Source organism: Convolutriloba macropyga, chromosome 2 (genome assembly GCF_964194025.1).
Source record: "Convolutriloba macropyga chromosome 2, txConMacr16.3, whole genome shotgun sequence".
NCBI classification, from domain to species: Eukaryota; Metazoa; Xenacoelomorpha; order Acoela; family Convolutidae; genus Convolutriloba; species Convolutriloba macropyga.
This window is the reverse complement of record NC_134469.1, coordinates 21565569-21580464: the sequence shown is the minus strand read 5'-3', so window position 1 is coordinate 21580464 and position 14896 is coordinate 21565569. Positions and strand designations below refer to the sequence as shown.

General features: G+C 33.9%; 1 protein-coding gene across 9 annotated transcripts in view; it reads left to right on the top strand.

Annotated features, from left to right (window-relative positions):
* LOC142358020 (uncharacterized) overlaps positions 1-14896 on the top strand; it is a 137792-nt gene that overhangs the window by 89608 nt on the left and 33288 nt on the right. The window contains exon 1 of one of the 9 annotated variants that reach the window (XM_075409523.1): positions 8356-8407. The exons of 7 other annotated variants lie outside the window; for them this stretch is intronic. The gene's annotated coding sequence lies outside the window, so the exon portion shown is untranslated. Of the gene's footprint in view, positions 1-8355; positions 8408-13392; positions 13417-14896 lie in introns of those variants that run through there. One more of the 9 variants, XM_075409528.1, reaches the window with a different exon arrangement.

The window sequence follows — 14896 nt, the reverse complement described above, 5'->3', positions numbered from 1 at the left end:
GAGGCTGTGTAGAGAACGTAGTGAATTATGTTTAAAAAGTTTGTCCGCTTGTCGCATTTAGAGCTCTTCTCGATTTATTAGTTCAGCCTATTTTGTGTGGGCGTCGGAATTGGCAAAACCATAATGTATTTTCCTGACCTCTTATCCAAGATTTCTTAACATTGAAAAAAAATAAAGTGTCTCCTTGGCAAGTGTCTTCTGCCGAAGACTTGGTAGTCGGTACTTCAATTGTTGCCTTTTGTTTTGTCTCCGATTCGTCTCATTTTCGGAAGTTCTTTGAAACCCACTGCACGTTAGACCTTTTTCATTTGGAAATATGATTGTGCGCTTGGTTGCTCTGAATTTTGTACTGTTTTTTTAATTAATGGGGATCAATGTGGAGTCTTTTGTTTCAAGTTCGAATGCCTTCTTGATAAATGTATCCCTTTGTTGGTCTTTTTAACCGGAGGGTTTTGTTACTTTGGCTATATCAAATTTTCTGATCGTTTGATCGGAGCGACCATGTTTGAGTTTTTTTTGAAGTTGAGTCAATTGTCTTTGCGACGGTTGGTCCTAAAGGGGATAAAACTTTCTTTCGTTGGAGAATTTCAATTCATCGACAACATATGAGCTTACAACGCTGATAATAACAACAAAGCAACGTATTTGCATTGTTGCGGTCAAGACAGCAAGTGATTTAGACGGCAAAGTTTTTTTTATGATCTCTTTATAGGTATCAGTCTGTTTTTGATAGGTTTATTCGGTTTACCGAAATTATGTTAATTGCACTTTTTCTAAACTTTATACGTAAATTGGAACGGATTTTGTTCTTATTTTAAACGCTTAGAATCTGATTGGATAAAATTCGCTCTTTTACTCAGTATCAGATCCTGATGCTAGTACCACGAGTATTCTTAAGTGTTTTTAGATGGTTTCCCCGCTATTGCCATTTTAGCTGACGCACATCTAGGCGATTGGTTGACCATCCCATTTAAGAAAACGAAATGGCTTTCGATAATCGATTTGTTTTTCGACCTCTCGTTTGCATTCTTAGTAAACTTTGTTTTCTTGCCCGGGCCGAGGATTTTCCCCAAAAATAACGGGGAAAAGAGTGTAAAGAGTGTATAAATAAAAAAATTACCCCCTATTTCTCCGCTTAATTAAGGGTGGAAGAGTGTAATTATAGGAGTGTAATTTTAAAAAAATAAAGGTGGAAGGAGTTAATGAGGATTGATCCCCCATCTTCCCCCTGTCGAACATGTTACTTCATTTGTCTGCATTGATCATTGCGCCAACTGACACTAGGATCAGATGTTTCAATTTGGTTATATTAGCAATTGTGTAAGAGTGTAATTTTTTATCAGTCCACCCTAAATTACACTCTTTGTAAAGAGTGTAAAAAGAGTGGAGAAAAGAGTGTAAATAAAGTGTAATTTTTTAAAATTACACTCTTACCCTCTTTTCCCCTATAAATAGCAGTGGAATACGCATTACACCCTAATCCCCGCTAATTAGGGGTGGATTAGGGGTGAAACCTCGGCCCGGGTGCTTTTGATTTCTTCGTCGCTTGTCTAGTCGATATTTTTCCAGTTAAAACCTGTTTTCCTACCGAAACGGGTGCTTAAAAGCCATTATGATTGCAAACAGGAGTAGTTTGACACAATTTTTAGAGTTAACAGTTCCCGAGTTGATAATTAATAGGTCGAACGTACGACCGCCTTTTTCAAAAAAAATGTTGATTTGTAATTCAAGTAAGCCTCTTGAAGTTTCTATCTTTCTCTCAGCTAGGATAAATGCGCGTTGTTTATCAGTGGATTTTCTGACATGACTGTCGCAAAAATCTAAAACTTGTTTTCTCACCGAAAAGGGTGCTTGGTAAAAACGAATAGGACGTTGAACCCTATGTAGTGTAATACAAGTTTTGGAGAATGTTGTTACACTTTTGCCTATGGCTCCTTTAACTATTTTAGCCGTGCAAAATTTTCAGCTGCTGAAATGTAAATTTTGTGATTCTGATTGTCGATCATTGGATCCGTGACGTCCATATTTTTTGTTTGTTTGGTTCTAGGCTTTCCGAACGAGGATTGAATTCAGTTTTAGGCATAAAAGTTTCTAAATTCTTACCAATGTTAGTGCACGCAGTACGTTTCATGACTTCCGCCATCAAGTCTCGACTCATTTCAGACCCCCAAATTTTAGTGGAAAGGTCCGTCATGTACAAGGTACCGGGGTGAGCATTGTGCGTAGCCTTGACCATTGCGGCTTTGGGTACGTGGGGGGGGGGGGGACCCTCTCGACCAGAGTGAACAGACTTTTGGCGACTATTAGCTTGGCTGAAAAGACTGTTTGCCAGACCATCCGTTCGTCCTATGACCAAACCAAATTGAGGGTATTGGTGAGACCGAACAGACCTAGCAGACTCTGGGACTGACCCTCGGCTACTTTGTTTTATCAACAAAAATAATTTTAATTAATTCAGTTATTTAATGTTCATAAGAATTAAAATTATACGTTTGCGGTATGCTCCAAAAACCAAATTTTAGGTCGACCTTTTGGAGTATATTGGTTTTTCATAACTTACTACCGAGGCGTTGACCAGTTGAGAGGCCTGCTTTTACTAATAACAGGTAGAAACACTAGTCACGTCATGGTGAAGGTGAGGGGAGGGGAATAATAGGAAGCTGAGGAGACATCTATTGTTTGACCTGTTTTGAGTTGTTTTGCATCGTGTTTTCGATGAACAGTCTTCTTCTATTGAGTAATAATTCTCTAGACAATTTTTCGCTCCGTTGTTGGCTAGTATCTTCATTAAGCATTCTAGTCATTTACAAATCACTCCCAATTCCTATTACCCCTCCCCTATGAATCTCCCAGCGGGTATAATAAAACACGGGCTTTCTTTTTCTTTATACACTCCTAATTTTTCTATTTGAGTATTAGCTTTTCTTTGAATGCGCGTCTTTTTGCACATAATCCATTAAAATGCTCAAAATGAGCAAATTATGTTTGACACATAAGATTTCAGACCTCCATTTCCCTTCTTGCCCCGCTTCCTTAAGTTCTCCACTTCAACCACGTGACAGCTATATAGCCGAATGGACAACTTTTGACATGTAGACACTATAAATTATGCACTAGAAACGCGGTCAGCCAGAAACACACAGTCTGATTACAATTTTTATATGACGTTTTTTTGAATGAATGTTGACGTTTGACTACCCCCCCCCCCCCCGCGCACGATACCCACACTGCCTCAAAATCGCCCATTCGAAGAGAACCCCTATAATCCTCAATTAGAAATTTTTGGTACTACTCATTTTATTGACTGTCAAAAGTCAGACATATGTCACGACACTGTTTTTCATGTACCAGTTGGATGCTTCACGGCTTTTTGATAATTATAATTTGACACAAAAGAATCAAATTGTAATACCCGATGATTGTTTGGATGTCTATACGTGTTCTGAAAATTTGCTAAACAACTCAAAATTGATGCAAATTTACGAAAATTGTCAAAAATAACACAGACTTTTAGGGTTTTTGAGCTTTTTCGAGAAATCTGAACTAACTTATGTCACTTAACTCAAAATCAATCAAACTTTTTAACGCTCTTAGAAAAACAAATATTTTGGCTTTTTCGATTTTTTCGAGAAACCTGAAAATCCGGCAGACATCTCAAAGTCGAACAATTTCAAAAAAAACTCTTATTTCTGTTTACTGCGTATTTTTTTCAAAAAATTTGCTGATAAATTTTTAAATATAGCAATCAAACAAAAATTAGAGCAAACTTTTCTAAAAATATCCATAAAATGGCAAAAAATTCAAGAATGAAGAAAAACATTTTGGTCCTTGGGTTTTTTATTGAGAAACTTGAGAACAACCCGAGCAATTCAAATTTTTTTGAAATGCTTCAAAACAAACCTTTTTTTGCTTATTCTGCGTGTCTTGGAGAATCCTGAAAATCGGCAAAACAACTGAAAATTGGTAAGATTTTCAGTTATTTTAGTTCATTAATTGTTTTCACGTTAGAGACGCAATTATCCGCTAATCGTAAGACACAATCGTTAATGTTATGTTCAATCAAGCGACCGCACGCTGAAGCTAGAAACAGAAGAAATAAATATTTAAAAAAATGAAATCACTTGTCCAAATTTTTTGAAAATTGTTTGATGTATATCGTGTTGTAGTGGATTAAACTACTTGAAGTTTGATCAACTGATTCGAACAGAAAATTACACATGACCGAACCACTCATCGAAACTCAGCTTGTTCTTCACAGCAAAGAAAATAAAAAAATATACCTACATGGTGATTCTTTCACAAAACATAAGATTGCCTTGCAAAATTGATGTCGATTTGATGAAATTGAAGAGCATTATTCAATAGACTTGGAAACTATCAATTTGAAAGTTATCATTGGCAGGACCAAACAGACCTAGCAGACCCTGCGACTGACCCTCGGCCATTTTGTTTTATCAACAAAAATAATTTTAGTTATTTCAGTTATTTAATATTTCATAAGAATTAAAATTATACGTTTGCGGTATGCTCCAGAAAGCAAGTTTTAGGTCAACATTTTGGAGTATATTGGTTTTTCATAACTTACTACCGAGGCGTTGACCACTTGAGAGGCCTGCATTTACTAATAACAGGTAGAAACACTAGTCACGTCATGGTGAAGGTGAGGGGAGGCGAATAATAGGAAGCTGAGGAGACATCTATTGTTTGACCTGTTTTGAGTTGTTTTGCATCGTGTTTTCGATGAACAGTCTTCTTCTATTGAGTAATAATTCTCTAGACAACTTTTCGCTCCGTTGTTGGCTAGTATCTTCATTAAGTATTCTAGTCATTTACAAATCACTCCCAATAACTATTACCCCTCCCCTATGAATCTCCCAGCGGGTATAATAAAACATGGGCTTTCTTTTTCGCTATACATTCCTAATTTTTCTATTTGAGTATTAGCTTTCCTTTGAATGCGCGTTTTTTTTGCACATAATCCATTAAAATATTAATCAGTGCTCAATCAAGCGACCGCACGCTGAAGCTAGAAACAGAAGAAATAAATACTTAAAAAAATGAAATCACTTGTCCAAATTTTTTGAATATTGTTTGATGTATATCGTGTTGTAGTGGATCAAACTACTTGAAGTTTGATCAACTGATTCGAACAGAAAATTACACATGACCGAACCACTCATCGAAACTCAGCTTGTTCTTCAAAGCAAAGAAAATTTACCTAAATGCTGATTCTTTCACAAAACAAAAGATTGCCTTGCAAAATTGATGTCGATATGATGCAAATGATGACCATTATTCAATAGACTTGGAAACTATTAATTTGAAAATTATCATTTCTTGAATAATGAAAATAAGGTTCTTGAATAAAATCTTCCAAGATTGAAGAAAGAAGCAACAGAATCAAGATGTTCGGAAAACATCAATCAATTTTTAGCCATTACAAGCAAGCAAACTTAACGAACTATATGATCGAGAATTTGTTGCTCCATTACAGAGTATTTTTGTACTATAGCCGACAGAAACAAAAGATGTTATTTTTGAAATTAACTATCTCGATGATAAAGCAAGTAAGGGCCCTGTGGGTTTTACCAACGGGTTACTCAATGGTAAAAATCCAATTATAAGTAAAGACCCAGCCACTATCTTTGACAAGACCATAGATTATGTTGAAAACCAAAGTTTATTCAAAATTTTCCAAAATAGTGCCAATATTAAAAGAAAGATACATGAACACTCCCTCTGAATATGGAATCATCGCTTTAAGTCCGGATTTCGGCAAATTTTTCGACAAATTTTTTGATTCAAGAATGATTTCTTTTATTTCATAGAAATAGTTCTGATTAACAAGAACTGGAAGTAGTTCAAATGAACAAGTTTGGTTTTGTATGCAAACAATCAGCAGTAGATGCCGTTATCGATAATCTGGAGAGTCTGCACACTGAAGGAGAAAAAATTAAATTTTATCAATTTAAGTTGTTAGAGGCTTATCAAAATTCAAAGATATAGATACCTATAACATTTTTGATCACAAATGGTCCAGATATGGTTTCAGAGGTAAAATGAATGATTTTCCAGAATCATACCTAAAAAATATGCACCAGTTTATTTTTTTTCAGTAGAATATTTTTTTTGATCAGTGAGTTGAGTAGTAAGCTTAATAAAAATTTTAATGTATTTTAATGTGAGGTATCTATGAAAGGGATTAAAACTCTTTTCAGTAAACTGTAATTTTTTAATAATCAACTGATGTTTAATAATCAATTTTGCATTATAGGAGAACTTCCAGGTATACTTTCATTTAAAAAAAACTTTCATTTTATTGTTTTTGTGTTTTCAATACTAGTTTTTAAAGGCACTTCTAGATTATCGCCTTTTAAGTTGCGAACCGTGCAAGTAATTTGTTTTTGGTTTTCTTGAATTTAATAATTTCTGTTTTGTTCAATAAGATTATTCTGGTTATTTGTTTTGAAAATTTATTATCTGAAATATTATTTATATATTATTTATTATTTGAAAATTTCCATCAAAAATATTTTCAAGCCTTCAACAACTTTTAATGATCGACTTTGAACAGCTCTGAAATGGCGCTCAAACAGTCAAAATGCTTCCTAGCATCCATAATTGAGGTTTGTTTAAGGTCTTCTTTTTTTGTGTTTGTGCCTGCTTCGTTTAATTAGAACATGTGAACGCTTTTTTCTAGCTGTACCCACATCAACCAAAATGTTTTATCATTACAATCGTTTTCTTGTTTGTCATTTTCTCCTGTTTTTTGAATATACACATCAGATGCTTTTAACTCACAAACAAACCTTTGTTGCCTTTAATATTAATAAGTTCCTTTTGGGACATAATACAAATGAAAATTGGCAAAATATGTCAATAGTATCAAACCGAAGTGTCCTTGAGTTCTATAGGCATATTTCTGCTCTTGCTTCTGGAAGTGATTATCTCATTCCTTAAAAATATCTCTGAATGGCATCTGTGCAGTTGTCTGGGACAAAAAAGTTTCAATGTATTAAAGCAGTGTATGATTATATTACCCCAATTTTGCGCTGCCCGACTTGTCGAACCATAGGCGCATATTTTCTACTGTTTGGTATGTCGAATAATGGTCATCTTATGTAGCAAATATGAGAGCAACTTCGCTTGATTTTGCATAAATTCTAACCATGTCGCATATACTTTCCTTTTCTTGGTCATACGGTTCTTTCTAAATCCACAGCTGGAGCGGGGAAAAGTTATTTGTCAGCTCGGCATGTATGACTTGAAAACGTCACCCGGAAAAACTTAAGCAAAACTGGCTTAGGCGAAATTGGAAAACTGTTTTTAATCAACAGCCTATTTTCTCAATATTTTACTATTACTGTTACATGAATTTATCCGATCCCGAAGACGTCAGAAATTAATGAGCAAGAGGTACTGCAAAAAGTAAATATTATTTAGTTAATTTGTAAAGAAAATTCACTTGATTTCTGCATAATCATACACGTTTTGTAGAATGTTTTCAAGTCAATTTTCAAGTTAAAGCAGATCCCAAATTAGCAAGAAATGTAATTTCAAACTAAACTGCTTCATTTGAACTGCGAATTTTAACAAAAAAGCATCTCCCCTTATGAAGCATCTTAGATCTTGTTAGCTGCCGTGTTTTGATAATTCGTTTGTGTTGCGCCGAAAATTGATGTTTCCATCGATTTTTTTTGAGATTTTTTATTTATTCGTTCAAACACGTGTTGGCCGCTGATGGACTTCTGATTGGATATTCCTCAACTTTTTTCAAAACAATTTCGCAATTGCCAGAAAACAGTTTTGCAAAAAGTTGATCAGCTCAGAATCCCTCTTGTTCTGAATTTGCAATTTGTAGATGATCAGATTTTCTCGAGTTCTTATGCAAGCAAAACTTATGCAAGCTGTCTGAACTAATGCAAGCAAAAAAACTTAAATCAGAAATTTCTACCATAAACTTGAAATTGATTTTTATGTAATGCGATAAATATAGTATAAATTTGAAGTGGAATAGAAATATTAATTGGCAAAATTGTGGAATTGAATGAAAGTACATTGTAACAATTGGAAATAATAAAAAAGAGACAAGCACTACAAAAGCCATCTCATTTTGATTTTGCAATTGGTGGATGCTCAGATTTTTGAGTTTTTGCAACACTCAGAACAATCATTTCCTAGATCTAACATAAATTTTTTGTTTCTAATGCTACTCCGTGTACATCAGTTTTGCCGCAAACTTCATGTTCTTTGACTTAAAAAAGAATTTAGGGACAAATGCTGTTACATTTTAGGTTGTGTGAAAATTATGTGACTGCAAGTTTTCCTGTTTGTTCTACAACAAAATCTGAACTAGTGATTCTTTAACTGCGTTCTGGAGCTGCTCTCTAGTCTCATTCAATTCGCGGTTAGACAGATTTTGTTTTAATATGATGAGACAATTGATCGGATAGCAAAAATTTACTCAACTAATGTGCTAAACGTCTCTATAAATCAACTTTTTCGGATCTTTTCCGTTTGTGCCCCCCCCCCCCCAGTACGTTATGCTCCCCCTAGTTACAGAGGCACGTGTCATTACATAGTAAATCATTATGTAAAAATATTGCACGTGCATCTGGGGGTTGCAAATAATATGCACCCACTAAGCTGGAGGGGGGGGGCACAAACGGAAAAGATCCCTTTTTTCAAAATTCTTTTTGTGGCAAGTAAGTTAAAAACTAAACGTTTGTTTTAAAGCAAAGATTCTGATTATAATTCTGAGCAAACAGATTAGTTTGCTTGGAGTTAGCGAAGCAAAAAGCATACGGAAAAGTAGAATTGAATAAAATTTGAAGCTGGAATTGGATAAAAGCGTGGAATTGGTTCAAATTTCAGTGTAAGATTCGACATTATTCAAATATGCGAAACACGCTGAAATGGTTTGAAATTAAACTAAGTTTTTAAAATTTTCCCTAGCTTAGTTATCTGCATACTGTCATCCTGTAAATCATCGAGCAGCCACCATGTTTCACTCTGTGTGTTTAAAGACATCAGCATTTAACTAAGCTAAGCTTTCAGTTGATTCAGCTTTTGACAATACTAGTTTCTAAAAAGCTCTTTGAGTTTTTAAATTTGTTTGTTGATGTCACAAAAACATATTTCTATATCTGTCGGTCTTTTTAATGGCCGCGAAGCGATAGCGGTTATTATTGGGAACATCGTGGTTTTTTTACAATTCGAAGAATTTGAATTGTATTGGGGCGCTGCCTTTTTTACGACTCGAAAAGGTGTATTGGAGAAGTCTTTTTTTAATCAATTTTATTGGAGTGATTTTTGAAGCGGGAAATGAAACGCGTGAAAAAATTTGGAGTGATTTTAGCGCTGAACAAAAGTGAAGAGCGGAGCGAAAAGATAGTGATTTTTGTTCATACCGCTGTTTTTCAGATAGCGCGAAATTGATGTGTGTTCACGTGGAAATTTTTTTTGTTCACGTGCGGCTTTTAAAAGCAGTTTTTTTGCAACTTTTAAAGGTTATAAGGTTTGATTATGATATTATTTTAGTTTTAGGCTTGTTTCGATAGGAATTGAAGATTTCAAGTAGTTACTTTGAGTTTAATGCTAATTTGGAGGTTTTTGCCGATTTTTAGACGAAATTTAATAATTTTTTTGCCTGTTTTTTGTTTTAATGCTTTAAGTGGGATTTGAACAGAAGCTTGTTGCTTAAAGAATATTCAGATACCAATTGGCTAAAGATTTCTTAGTATAAATCATTTTTTTCTTAGGAAAATTGACAGAAAAATTAAGAAATTTTAAAACATTTTTCTTTTTTTTAAAAAGATTTTCTGTTTAATCTTAGACAAGTTTCTTAGCCTATGATGACTTGCCCATTGTTTTGCGAGTTGTTCATTTTTCTTATTGCAAAGGAACGTTATTCGGCTTTATGTTTCCTCTTACTATTAAAAAAATCATTAAGTTTTTCTAGTTTTTTTCTACTGGTTTTTGGATTTTGAATGCCGTTTCTATTCTTCCTCACATTTTTATGGCATTTGTTGAGATTCAGGGTTCACAATAGTTGTTGTAGTTGTTTAGCCATAAATTGGGCAACTTTCTCCTTCGAGTCGTTTCTGGAATTCTTCCAGCTATGTTTTTTTAAGATCTGTTCACACATTTTCTTGACTTTTGAAGTCAAATTGGAGTAGTGATTTTGGTCCGGCCGAATCAGGAAGTGGAGCGAAAAAGTGAGTAGTTTTGCGACGTGAATTTTTTTCGCTCTAAATTTAAAGTAGAGTGAGAAAACGGTGTTTGAACAAAAATTCACTTTCTCGATAGTGGTTTTTTGTTCACATGCGGCAATTTCACTCTAATTTTTACTGTTTTTTTATTTTTTGGATTCAATTTTTTTCTAAAGCGTTTTTTCAATCCATTCATAGTTCATCTTTTCCCTATTGTTTTTGAGCCAATTTTCCATTTCTCGCTTTTTTTTGAAATTTTTTCCAATCCACTCATAGTTCGTTCTAGGTCTTGTTTTTTGTTTAGTCAATGAAAATTCTTTGAATTGTACGTCAAGACTTGTCTTGCTTTTTTTTCATTCGTCGTATCCATCGATGATTTTTTCGACCTGACTTCTTGGAATTGACTTTTTGAATGACTTCAGTGACTTCTACTGCTTTGCAGTTAATTTTTGTGTACGTGACGTCATTTCTGCTTTTAGGTCAATTGCGTGACTTACATCACTAAAAAAATGACTTCTGAACTCACTTATGGAACTTTAATTTTTGTGAATCTTTACTACTTAACAGTGTGCATCTAATTAGTGCCAAACTTATTTGCCCTAATACTTGACTATTAGCCTTGAGTTTTTGATTTTCAATATCAATTTTGAAAAACCTTTTTTAGGGCTTTTTTTAGACCGTATGTGTCATAATATTGACAGTCTGAACATAACCCAAAAAGTCTAGTGATCTTTTAAAGAACTGGTGGCCGATCTGTCTATCTTATTCCTTTAGTTGTTTCAATTCATGGAAGGCCACAAGCGTATATCGCGTCTATTTTCCGGCAATCTGCCGGCTATGTTTCATCGATAGCCTCTCTATCTATTGGTTTTTGATAAATAAACTGTGTTGCGCTAAAACTTTACTTGTGTTTTGGCCAGTTTGATTTTTCTGGTCATTTTTGCGAACTAGTTGAATGTGTTCGCCATTAATGAACTTCTAATTGGATATTCACAAAAATGTTATGTTTTCCAAAAAATATTGAATGTCTAGATTTTTTTTTTTGCAAAATAATACGGACTACTCGAAATCCTTCGCATATTGTTTTTGGACTTTGTAGTTGCTCAGATTTTTGTGTGCACTCTCTTACGCAATTGTAGTAATAAGTGATGGATTTTTAAGATTTTTTTGCTTTTTAAATCTATTCTGTCGAAGTATGCATCAATTAAAGACTTTTCAAAAGGGGTTTGCAACTTCTTAGCCAGTCTCTTTTTTTGTGATTCGAAAACTGAACTTGAAAATGAAGGTGAGCATTGAAAATGAATTACAGATAGTGTGAAATCAAGGTAAGTGCTTCTTACAAATTTTTCCATTTTGACGAAAATTTCGAACTGATGATTTTTCATAAAGGCCGTTTGGGAGCAGTCTTTAGTTTCAATTAAGTCCCTGATAGAAATAGCTTTCAACTGTTCAATTTTATGAAATTTTTCGAAAACAGAAAAGGCTGATTGTTATTCAAAATTTTCTGGGTTGTCTTGATGTTTTTTTTTTAAAAATTAGCTTGATTGGAAATTGGTGCGCATAATTCGCCTATTAGATTGATTTTTTTGTGATGTCAGTTTCTTCTGTTATGCTGAGCACTACATAGTTATATTATACCTGATTCGATTAAACAAACAATCTTATACACATATTTGTATGGTTACACAGATTCAAGGATCTAATTTTCTGATCTCCTTGAACGTCTTCCAACAATTCATCATTTGGTGGCGTTTTTCTTCCGGCAAGGCTATTAACCCAAAAGCAGCTATCCATCTTTGAAAAAGTTTATAAAAATCATTCATTAGTTGCTGTTTCGTCGTACATTTTGTGCTCCTAAGGTCAAAGAAACGGGGAAAAGAAATAAAGTATAACGTTGCTTTGATACAGATGGGTAATTTCATGGGCAGTCTCTTACCATTATTGTTTCTGGTATAGCCATTTCTTTTTATTGTGCTTTCGTGCCATTATGTGAAAAACTGCACCATTCAAGCAAAAATTATATTGCAGAAAATTTATTCTGTGATTACTCTTTCGATTGAAGTAACACTCTGGTAAAATTTTTTAGAAAAACAGGAAAATCTTTTCCCAAAATTGTAATATATATATATATATATATATATATATATATATATATATATAGTCATTTCATTTCATTGATTTCTCAGTTCTCCTCTTATGAAGCAATCTTCGTATGAAAAATTGTAACATTGCTTTGTTAGTTTCAACAGTTTTTGTTGATTTCCTTCGAGTTAGTTTTATGAGCGCCAACAATTAAAATGTCAATTTGACGAAAATTGCGATAGACAATTGTTGGGATGCAGAATGGCTGCAATTAGTGATTGAGGTCATAATTCTAAAGGTTTGCATTCTTATTGCTAAATTTGCTTTGTCAGCAACTCCAATTAACTAACCTTTTTTGCTCAGCTAATTTATAAGTTATAATTAGTTTTATCTAACGTCTCTCGATAGCTTGGTGGAGAACATTTTACGTAAATTTTTTAATAGGATCCTTTTTCTTTATGCCGAGAAAAATACATGCAAGCAAACAATGGTCCCTAAGAAGCCAAATTAGCGAAATAAAATGAACTGCAATTTTGATTTCAATTAGTATTTTTTGGCAAATAATTATTTAAAGCCTCAATATATTATATATAGAACTGTTTCTTTTTCTCTCAAACAAAGTTTATAGAGATAATTTGGGTTCTGTTGATATTTTTGGATGCGAACTCTTGCTTGAATGATTTTTCGTCGGACCATTTGATTTTAGTAACCACAAATGCGAAAACTTATTTAAGTCAGTGAGGCTACCTTCATTACGATGCAGAGGTACACCCCAAAATTTCCGCCTCAGTAGAATTGGCTCAAAAATAAGATACTTACAATGAACGAAATTAGGAGACATCCTTTGTATCTTACTTTTCGCAAAAGGGTTCCTTCAATTTTGCGAAATAAAAGGACATTCGGAACGAAAAGTAGGTTGCAAGTCTTGTAGCAGGTTTCCGCTCAATTTTGGTATCTATTATTCGCATGCATTTTGAGCATGCAATAAGCACTTTAATAAAGATTTAATTGAAGATTTCAAAGTTTTAAAGTGCTTTAAAATGTCAATTTGACGAAAATTGCGATAGACAATTGTTGGGATGCAGAATGGCTGCAATTAGTGATTGAGGTCATAATTCTAAAGGTTTGCATTCTTATTGCTAAATTTGCTTTGTCAGCAACTCCAATTAACTAACCTTTTTTGCTCAGCTAATTTATAAGTTATAATTAGTTTTATCTAACGTCTCTCGATAGCTTGGTGGAGAACATTTTACGTAAATTTTTTAATAGGATCCTTTTTCTTTATGCCGAGAAAAATTCATGCAAGCAAACAATGGTCCCTAAGAAGCCAAATTAGCGAAATAAAATGAACTGCAATTTTGATTTCAATTAGTATTTTTTGGCAAATAATTATTTAAAGCCTCAATATATTATATATAGAACTGTTTCTTTTTCTCTCAAACAAAGTTTATAGAGATAATTTGGGTTCTGTTGATATTTTTGGATGCGAACTCTTGCTTGAATGATTTTTCGTCGGACCATTTGATTTTAGTAACCACAAATGCGAAAACTTATTTAAGTCAGTGAGGCTACCTTCATTACGACGCAGAGGTACACCCCAAAATTTCCGCCTCAGTAGAATTGGCTCAAAAATTAGATACTTACAATGAACGAAATTAGGAGACATCCTTTGTATCTTACTTTTCGCAAAAGGGGTTCCTTCAATTTTGCGAATTAAAAGGACATTCGGAACGAAAAGTAGGTTGCAAGTCTTGTAGCAGGTTTCCGCTCAATTTTGGTATCTATTATTCGCATGCATTTTGAGCATGCAATAAGCACTTTAATAAAGATTTAATTGAAGATTTCAAAGTTTTAAAGTGCTTTAAATACATGCAACCACAAAAACTGATTTTTTCCGAAAAATACCTCGAACATCAAGGGCTTTGTATATCAAGGTGGGACTGGCCGATTTTAATAAATAGTAATGGATAGTACCAAAAAGTAGTAATAAGTAGTAATAAAGTACTACTAGTAGTAATAAGTTAGGCTGAATTAAATAAGTATTAATAAAGTTAGGCTTAGTTGCGGATTATATGCGAAATTGAGCTACATTGCGTGCGGAAAATTGATACAAATATGGAGCAGATGGGGGATACAAGCCGTTCGAAAAATAGGTTATAAAGTTTGTACTTGTATTTCGCGGCTAGGATTAGGACACTTTTGCGAACACGGGTTGCTAATTTCTCTTCACTTTTGCCTGGTTCTGCTAAAGTAGCTATTTTCCGCAATATTGTTCCATTTTCAATGTGTTGACAGAGTAAAAACGAACACGAGGTACACGCATCGGGCATATCTGCCCGTGACAATTTGGGTATACCTCTGCGTCTTAATGCTTTCTTACGCTTCAGTCAGCTGCTACAAAACTAAAAACTAACTCTTTGCTAGTTGCTTGAGAGCAAATCGTCCAAATTTAGCCAATCCTGTTTTTTTTTTAAAATTTTCAGTTATAACGAATTTCCTTAAATTTTTGTTGAAACTTTTGATCAAACTTGAACAATTTTTTGCTTTCTAAACCACTACAGACGCAAAAATCTTTGCGTAATATCTGATCATAACCCTTTGAT